Below are 10,020 nucleotides of genomic sequence, written 5' to 3'. Positions count from 1 at the left end.
CTTTTTTCATTCACTTAGGTTGATAAAATAAATATAATAATTAAAAACGTGAACTCATTTTTGATTATTACTTAATTATCTAATCTCGTTTTTGGATTAAATACACTATTCAAAGAAAGTGACTTTAGATCAATATTTATTGGGGTTTCTTTGTACGTAAAATGAAAGGACCAAATTATTGTTTATAGACAAATAAACACACACTTGATCAATGTTAGTTAATTGTTTTGAAACTAGAGTTAATGTGCTGACACTGTATACGAATTATGTTATTAGAAGAAAATTCCATGGATCGAAAAATAATGTGAGGTAAAATGTTAATGTTTGCTGCCCCCGTGTGGCTCAAATAACAATTGACGTGAACACTAGGCCTTGTTAATTAAGCCTAATACCTTTTCGCCGTGTTCCCACTATAATCGGCACAAGGTAAACGGTTGACTGAGTGTATGCTTTACATAATCATGAGTATAAAACGGACAGCTGAGTAGAAAGCTAAAGCACTTTTGTAATTTGCTCTAGATAAGCGTGTCTGCTAAATCACAAATGTAAATAAATTTTGATTCAAATGATTAGGATTCAGTTATTTTCTAAAATATACATAAACAATGATGCACATACAATATGTGTGTGTGTGTGTGTGTGTGTGTGTGCATGTGTGTATATATATATATATATATATATATCCTAAACACTGAAATGTAAATAATAATAATGATATTAGCAGACAATGCCTCAAGTTGTTTCTATTAGAACTTTAATCACCCAGCCAACATAGCATAAGCAGTAAATTTTTCAAGACAGCTCACGAGTATGCAGAGCTGTCATCAGGGGAAGTAGCTACTCTGGGGAATGTAAAATATGCGATAGTCTTGATTTATTTACCACTTTTACAGTTATTCAAATACTTCCATATCTGTTATTTCATAGTTTTAATGTTTTGACTATTATACAAAAATGTGGAAGGTGACAAAAGGTTGCTCCATTTGCTGATCAAAGCTGCCTCATGTAATAACAATTTAATAAAACTGACAAATGTATCCCAACTATTGTGCTTCAGATAGGCTCCTTTTCTTCATGAGCAGCAAGATCAACCAATCAACTCTGACTGTCAACAAGCAAGAACAATATGATGGCTTTGCCTCCTAAACAAATTAGAAAGTATGTACCAATCAAATAATTATATTAAATAAATACCAATTACTTGGCTTAGACTAGTTTTAGACTCATGTTATGCAAAGTACAATGTGTTTTCTGTGAACATAACTTCCCTCTCTGTTGGTAGAAGCAAATGGTGGGGTCACGGATAGGGGCAGCTACAATTTAGCATTGCTTGAAGGCCAGAAAAACCTTTTTGTCCTGTGAAAGCTCTGAGTTGTCACACCTGCTTAGTTCTTTACCAGCATACTCACCTCCACGTCTCTCTCTCTTTTGCTTTCTTTCACATTCTCTCAGTCTCCTCTCTGCAGTCTCAGGGTCAGCATACACTATGTGCTCTTTTATATAGCTCTGTCTTTTACTTTCATCTGTCCTTATCCCGTTTTTCATCTCTATCATTTATGAAGTAAGAAACAATGAAGACAGACATACTACCTTGGAAACAGTAATATTTTTATTCAGTAATACCTAGGGGCTTACATGTATTCAGGATTATTATGTGTGAGAGAGAGTGTGTGTGTGTGTGTGTGTGTGTGTGTGCGCGTGGGTGGGTGTTAATATGAACTTTAAACCAGTCAGACAAGTCGAGCTAGATTTGGATAACATGAAATAAAGTAAATGGAATGAAAAGTATATTCTTCTCATAAATATACTATTCACTCTACTGCATATATACCAATCAATCGCAATATTAAAACCACTGACAGTTGAAGTGACTACCATGGATTATCTCATTACAATGGCTCCAGTCAAGGGGTGGGATATACTAGCCAGCAAGTGAATCACTCTGGAAGTTGATGAGTTGGAAGCAGGAAAAATGAACACGCGAAATGATATCAGCTACTTTGACAGGGGTAAAATTCAGATGGCAAGACAGCTATCTCCCAAAATACTGGTCCTGTAGGGTGTCCTTGGTACTCAGTGGTTAGTACCTACCAAAAGTTGCCAAACCAGTGAACCAGCCACATGGTCATGTGTGTCCAGGACTCAATGACGTATGTGGGGAACAAAGTCTAGTCCAATCTCACAGAAGAGCTACAGTAGTACAAATTACTGAAATAGTTAATGCTGGCTATGACAGAAAGGTATGCATGTCAGCATGCTGCATATGGAGTTGTGTAACTGCAGATACATCAGAGTGCCCATGCTGACCCCTGTCCTCCTACCATGGGCACATGAGCATCAGAACTGGACTATGGAGCAATGGAAGAAGATGGCTGGTTTGATGAATCACATTGTCTTGGATGGACAGGTGCGTGTGTATCATTGACCTGGGGAAGAGATGGAACCTAAATGCACTATGGGAAGAAGGCAACCCAGTGGAGGCCGTGTGATGCTCTGAGCAATGTTCTGCTGCAAAACCTTTGCCAACAGTATTCCCTAATGACAATGGGCTCTTTTTGCAATGCTCTCCATGACACTGGAAAAATAGTTCAGAAAGGTATGAGGAACTTGACAAAGAGTTTAAGGTGTTGACCTCCAAATTCCTCAGATATCAATGCAACTGAGCATCTGAGGGAAAAACAAGTCCAATACATGAAGGCCCCATCTCACAATTTAGATTTGATTTAGGATTTAAAGCTAACATCTTGGTGCCAGATATCACAGGACATACTGCATTCAGAGGTCTTGTGGAGTCAATGCCTCAACATATCGGCTGTTTTAGTAGCATAAGGGCAACCTATGCAACATTAGGTAGGTGGATTTAATGTTATGGCTGATCAATGTTTAAACCACACAGAAAAAAATGGGGATGTGGAATACTTTCAACATGATTTTGATTTTTTTTCCTGGTTTTAACATCTTAACACTCTGACCTAGTAGAATGCTCTATTACTATTTGTAATCTTTGAAAAGCTTAACAGTCCATGTAATTCACTTTTACATGCATATTCTAATGTTAGATTCACCACACTGAAACACTTGGTCATGAAACACTGGCATGCTTCTTCATATAGAAGCATATGACCAAACACAAATAAAATGCAGTATCCTTTGGCAATACAGATGTGCTTTCATGCTTCTCTATGACTTTAGGTTTTTGGAGGGAAAAGGGCCTGCTGAGATCTTGGATTTGTTCAGGCCTCAGGCTTTGGTTTCTCCCAGTGTTATTATATCAGGAGTTGTCCTTGTACTGTGGCAGATATGAGTAGTGCCTATTTTCAAGTTAGTGAGCAAAGTCTGTGAGAGCCTCCATTTCCCAAAACCTAAGTATCACTGACACTGATAATTAATCATTTTAATCTTTCTTTCTCTCTCTGTATCAAACTAACTTGCAAAAATATAGTGCACACTGAAAAAAAAGAGATTAAAAAAGAGAAAGCCCTGCAGCTTTTTCATTGTTTCAGTTCTGATATTATTTTAGAGTCAAAAGAAAAAGCACCGACCAGAGATGCAAATAAATAGATTCCATGAAGTTAATGTTCAGAACAGTCTATTTTAAAGGATGCTTTTAGTTTTTCTCAATGAACTGCACAAATTCTCTTATACTGCAGTGTCACAGAAGCATATAAATTTGTTCATTTATCATGCAAGTTTTGATTTCTCTTTCATCCACAAAAGGCCTCAGAGCATGGTGTGCTACGTGAGGTGCCTAAAATAAATGACACACTCTCTGAGATACATTCTCTAATGATGCAGGATTAATCACTTCAAAGAGAATAATTGTCAAAGCTTTAACATTTACAATCTACTGCTGCCCACACAGCCATACACCCCCTCACTGTGAGGGAAAGAGGACAACAGACTGTAACCTGCTTTTCTCTGGCTCTTTGATCAGAGTGCATGCCTGCACATGTCAGCACACTGCACCTCTGTGCTCTGGTTCCCAAGCCAGCGCTCTGATGACACACGGAGGGGGTAAAAGGTGCGACAGTCCCCCTCAGGCTTGGAGAAGCTGAGGTTATCAGTTGGTGCAATGATCCACAATCCTAGAAAGCGAATGGTGTCTGATTTACAGAATTCATAATAACCATAACAAAAGTTACATAATACCTATTTGTGTGTGTGTGTGGGGGGGGGGGGGGGGGGGGGGGGGGGGTTGTGTGTGTGTGTGTGTGTGTGTGTATGTTTTTCTGTAAGGGAGTAGATAGGTAAGGGGTGGTGATTATGGTCTGTGTATCTGTGTATTGGTGTGTGTTTTAATACAGATATAGCCTGCCACAGGGAAATAAGTGGAAATAAATACAATATGTTATTGATCACATTGCATGATAAAAGAATTGACCTTATATTCCCTGTGACAGTGTATTGGGCCCCAACTGGCAAGAGAGTAATGAAATGATTGGGTACACTTAATGAACCTGATGGACATCATAAACTACTAAGAATAGCCCCACAGGTTTCGTTTCCTCTGTCCTATTCAAGAACTATTTGCTGTCCATCAGTGAATAATGAAAAGCATGGTGCTACAGTAAAGGGTAAGAACAAGGAAATAAAAGCAACTTAACTGATGCATTTACAGCTTATACAATATTCATTACATGAATCCTTTGTATTAAGATTATGATGTGTAGGAGATAAGGTGCAATTAGCTTTGGTTTCGTTGCCTACCACCCCACCTCATAGCCCTTCATAGCCCATAGTACATCTTCAGGGTGTCCTCTGCAGTTTTAACATGAAGCCTCAGCTCTCCATTATTATCAGTGAATTTATGAAGTCTCACATCTAGTCCATGATATGACCATTACTGTCTCATAGTATCAGTTAGCTCTGGCCTTTTAGCTGAATTGGCTGCCGCAGGCCCAGTGAATGTGGTTGTATATACGTTGCAGATGTGCTGTCTTTTTGAGCTTTAGGCCTGTTCTATGCATCGTTACTGAGCATAAAGCGTGTTCTACACAGCATTATTGAGTCTTAGTCTTGAGCTATGTAGTGTTATTGAGCCTTAGGTGTGGGCTGTGCTGAAAAGCCAGTATGGTGCCATAAACTTGCAGGTCCACTATGTGTGTCATAGACTTAAATCAACTACTTGTTTTTTTTGTTTGTTTGTTTGATTTTCTTTGTGTTTGCTATGGTTAATGGTATCCAATTCATTTTCCTTCCCTTGGAGTTTGTTTTGTCCTTGAAGTGGCCAGCACTGATTTCCATTCATGTCACTCACCCTTGTCCTTCACGGGGCAGCCTGCCAACGCATTAAGAGCCCATTTAATTACTTGGGAATCAGCATTAGCTCCCTAGTTGCCTTCTGAACAGTTTTCCTTTTTCACCCTTTTCCCTGACTCCAGGCAATCTATCTACTGAAACAGAGTAGGCAGTTAAGCAGGTCCAAGGTCAGTGACATTACAGTTCCACAGACCCCCTGGGGAGGCATTTAGTGGTTAGCATGCTAAAGGTGCTAATGAACTAGGTCAAGCTGCACTGCCTGTTCAAAGAGCTGCCAGTGAGAAGAACACTGTCAGAGTCTGAAACACAAAGCTCTGGCAGGCCACATATGAGCATGGCGTAAGATGACTAAATGTGATATAGAGATTACCCCAAAGCAAGAGGAGAGGAGAACTGAGGAGAGGGGAAGAGAGGAGAAAGAAGGAGAGGTTCAGGTGGACAAGGGAAGGAGAGGGGAGGAGAGGGGAGGTGGAAAGGAGAGATCAGACAGTCCCGATAGCCAGACAGTGTCTGATCGTAATCGCTTGTCAGCAATTCAGCAAGAACTCTTGGAACTTGACAGCTTGACCTTGACTGTCTGTAGTTATCACCTCCAAGCCATGCCTCAGTGGCAGAACGAACACACGTGCACACAGACAGACACACACACAAACACACACACACATACACGGTTGCAGTTAAACAAGCCATTTCTCAAAGAAAGGAGGCTGTAAATGACCTTTTGCAGAGGATGTGAGGAGCCAACACCAGTTCAAACACTCACAGAGGGCTGCAGGTATGAACACTGGAATGAACAAACAAGTTGTGCACCAAAGGGTTTTTTGGGGGGTTTTTTGCGCTGCAAGAAATAGATGTAACTGCTCAGCTTGAGCTAGCTTAATTTCTAACAATAACCCTGAATGATCAGAACAGCCACTTAAGAAACAAAGAAATAAATCAGTAGACATTTTTAAAATATACACATACAGCTATACAGTTTTTTAAGCATTTTTCACATAACATAATAATTAGGAGTAATTTCCAGCAACTCTTTTCTAAGTCTATCCTAAAACTGTCAGCCTTGCGCCAACTCAAGTGCCAGTTGCCGTTAGAGACTGAAAAACCTTATATGACCACTGACTCTGTTCTACGTTGCAAATGAATGGTGTCCTGTTCTAGAAGGTTCTAAACTCTATACGCTGGTATAACAGGATGTTAAAAAATCTCTGTGGCTCTGACAAAAATGAGAGAATGCGCAGTCATCATGGGGCATGGCAGAGTCATAATGTGGCATCAAGGTGTTTCAAAAAAAGGCCAGCGCACCCATGAGAGTCCAGGGCTCTAGATGGCCTCAAATTGAAAAGTCTATCCTCTGTTCTGACAGTAGTTCTGTCACAGTGGATTTTATTTTAGATGCTGTTATGTGCAGTAGGACATCAATAAGGCATGGCTTATATGCTTGGGATGACACAGGTGCTCATAAACTTGTTTCTTTTCCCAGTTTTAAAACTGTAAGAGGCTGTGGTCTTCTAAGTCTATCTCAGGTAATGCTTATAATTCATGCTTATAATTCATATATATATATATTATATATAGATTATATATATATATATATATATATATATATATATATATAAAATTTATATCATTTGCATGTTTTAAAATATATTAATTTATATTATGTATATGTACATAATATATACAGATGTATATTAATTTATACATCTGTGAAAATATTTCCGCAGGAAATTCTGCTTTTCTCAGTGACACTTTTAATCTTTTATTATTGACACTAAACAGGAAAGTTATGCAAGCTTACATGTTCTCCATTGATGGATATCTGAAGATGGGTTGCACCACTGGGTCTTTTCAGGCAAACCTGACAGAACTGCACTCTTATATCACCGATCAAAAGCCATTTCCTTCCCTAATGCTGGAAGTGGCTGCTAAAAGCTAACAGAAAAAGACAACAGGAATAAAAGAACAACAAAAGGTTCTTGACAAAAAATATTGCCTAATTCCCTGCTAGACTTTACCAAGTCCTAAAATAAAATTTATTTTCATTTCATTTTTGGCTTGTAAATAAAAGCACATTACAAGCCTCAAACAAGCAGAAGACAAGCACTTGTTGACCTGCCTTATCATCTTTGATGTGCAAGCCTTGAGGATTTAAAGCTCCAGGGGTCCTGTATCTGTATTTTATTTCTAATCAGGTCAAACCTGCTTTTCTGTGCAATGTATATATACATTATATGTGTGCAATTCCAAAGTCCATTAAGTGTCCAATTTATTTTACCACAATTTCTTCAATCCTAATGAAAAATGGGTTATCCATAAACATGGGAAAATGTTTCAAGTGGGGGGGGGGGTGCTGTGGGGATTTTGTTTTTAATTATTTCTAGGTCCTCCACATGCCTACTTCCCACAGTATTGAGGTGGACCAAATGTTCAATGTAGGCTTCTGTCATTCCTCCTACTGCACCTCCATTCTCCCTTCCATATTCCAGGTCACTGATCTTCTGATCACCCTAATCCTGATCTCCACCGATTACACCTGCTCCACATCACATCACATGTTTATAAGGACATTCATTTAACATCCATTTCACTGATACTTCATTTCATAGCTGTTTGATGCCACTACGGTTTCATTTTTGCTACTTTGTATTTTGCCCCTGGCTTCTCTGTTGTTACTGGTATTTGTCTACTGCCTTTCACTGTATTGCCTGGTTTGCCCATATACAACTGCTCATTGCCTGTCTCTGCTCTCTGCCCAGTATTTATTACCCCATCTGTCTGGCCTCTGACTGTATTAGTCCTGACTGTATTAAGTCCTGTTTAACATTTATGTCTGGCCTGTGACTGTATTATCCTGTATTGTCTGCTGTGATACTACCTCTGCCTGTTTGACCTTGATTTGTAATAATACATCTCCCAGTTGTATGCAGTCTCTGTGAGTCCCACTGACAGCTACACTGACATTACGACTAGAAAGCTCAAATGTGGTAGGTTAAGTTATTTTGCAGAAATGTACATATAATTTTTCACTGCCCATAGAGCTATTCCTGTCTGTAGTTTAATTTTGATCCTGATGGAAAACATACACTGCCTAGCCAAAAAAAAGGTCACACACTCTAATATTTTCTTGGACCGCCTTTAGCTTTGATTACGGCATGCATTCGCTGTGGCATCGTTTCCACAAGCTTCTGCAATGTCACAACATTTATTTCTGTCCAGAGTTGCAGGTCTGGACTCTGTGGTGGCCAGTCCATGTGTGAAAATTATGTCTCATGCTCCCTGAACCACTCTTTCACAATTTGAGCCTGATGAATCCTGGCATTGTCATCTTGGAATATGCCCGTGCCATCAGGGAAGAAAAAATCAATTGATGGAATAACCTGGTTGTTCAGTATATTCAGGTAGTCAGTTGACCTCATTCTTTGGGCGCATAACACTGCTGAACCTACCCTGACCAACTGCAGCAACCCCAGATCATAGCACTGCCCCCCCAGGCTTGTACGGTAGGCACTAAGCATGATGGGTGCATCACTTCAGCCGCCTCTCTTCTTACCCTGACGCACCCATCACTCTGGAACAGGGTAAATCTGGACTCATCAGACAACATCACCTTCTTCCATTACTCCAGAGCTCCAATCTTTATGCTCCCTAGCAAATTGAAGCCGTTTTTGCCGGTTAGCCTCACTGACAAGTGGTTTTCTTAAGGCTACACAGGTGTTTAGTCCAAATCCCTTGAGTTCCCTTAGCATTGTACGTGTGGAAATGCTCTTATTTTCACTGTTAAACATATCCCTGAGTTCTACTGTTGTTTTTCTACAATTTGATTTCACCACACGTTTAAGTGATCACCGATCATGATCATTCAAGATTTCTTTCTGACCACATTCCTTCCTGGAAGATAATGTTTCTCCGCTGTCCTTCCACTTTTTATTAATGCTTTGGACGGTATTTAACCCGATTTTAGAAGTTTCAGCAATCTCCTTAGATGTTTTCTCTGCTTGATGCATGCCAATAATTTGACCCTTCTGAAACAGATTAACATCTTTCCCACGACCACAGGATGTGTCTTTCGACATGGTTGTTTAACAAATGAGAAGCTACTCACTGCATCAGTTAGGGTTAAATAACTTGTTGCCGTCTGAATCATAATTACCTATACAGTAATTATCCAATGGAAGGCGCTTATCTATTTGCTTAGTTAAATCCAGGTGGTGACCTTTTTTGGGGGGCAGGCAGTGTATAAAGCTACCATTCTGTCAACACCCATGAATGAGGCTTATCTGGTACCTAAACTTCAGAAGTATCTTAAAAATTTCCAATGGGAGGTTTATAAATGTCTGAATCTATGACTATCAGGCTATGAGTCTGTGGGATATATATCATATTTGCAAATTGGAATATTCGCACCATTCTCATTTAGCACTGATAAGATAATTTGGTTGTTTTTCATACTTCTGTTTTATTTTTTGTATAAAAGAACAAGTATTTGTTTAACAGAGCACTTAGGTTTGTATCACACATATATATTTTACACTAAGATTTTATATAGTTTTTTTTTTCCTACATTCCTTTGTAACATGCTGATGAATTGTCAATATCTACTAAGCATCTTATCATCCTTTGAATTTCCTATCATTGCTAATTATTTAACCATGCATTATACTGTGAGTGTACTATATTGTGCAAGTTTTTTAGATCCACATCAGCAGTTTAAAACAATAGTAAGTGAAACTGAGTTGACTCTAGCAGAGTCCCAAAGTCCCA

This window comes from Electrophorus electricus, chromosome 8 (assembly GCF_013358815.1).
Source record: "Electrophorus electricus isolate fEleEle1 chromosome 8, fEleEle1.pri, whole genome shotgun sequence".
Classification (NCBI taxonomy): domain Eukaryota; kingdom Metazoa; phylum Chordata; class Actinopteri; order Gymnotiformes; family Gymnotidae; genus Electrophorus; species Electrophorus electricus.
The sequence above is the reverse complement of the archived record's forward strand: the minus strand, read 5'-3'. Positions refer to the sequence as shown.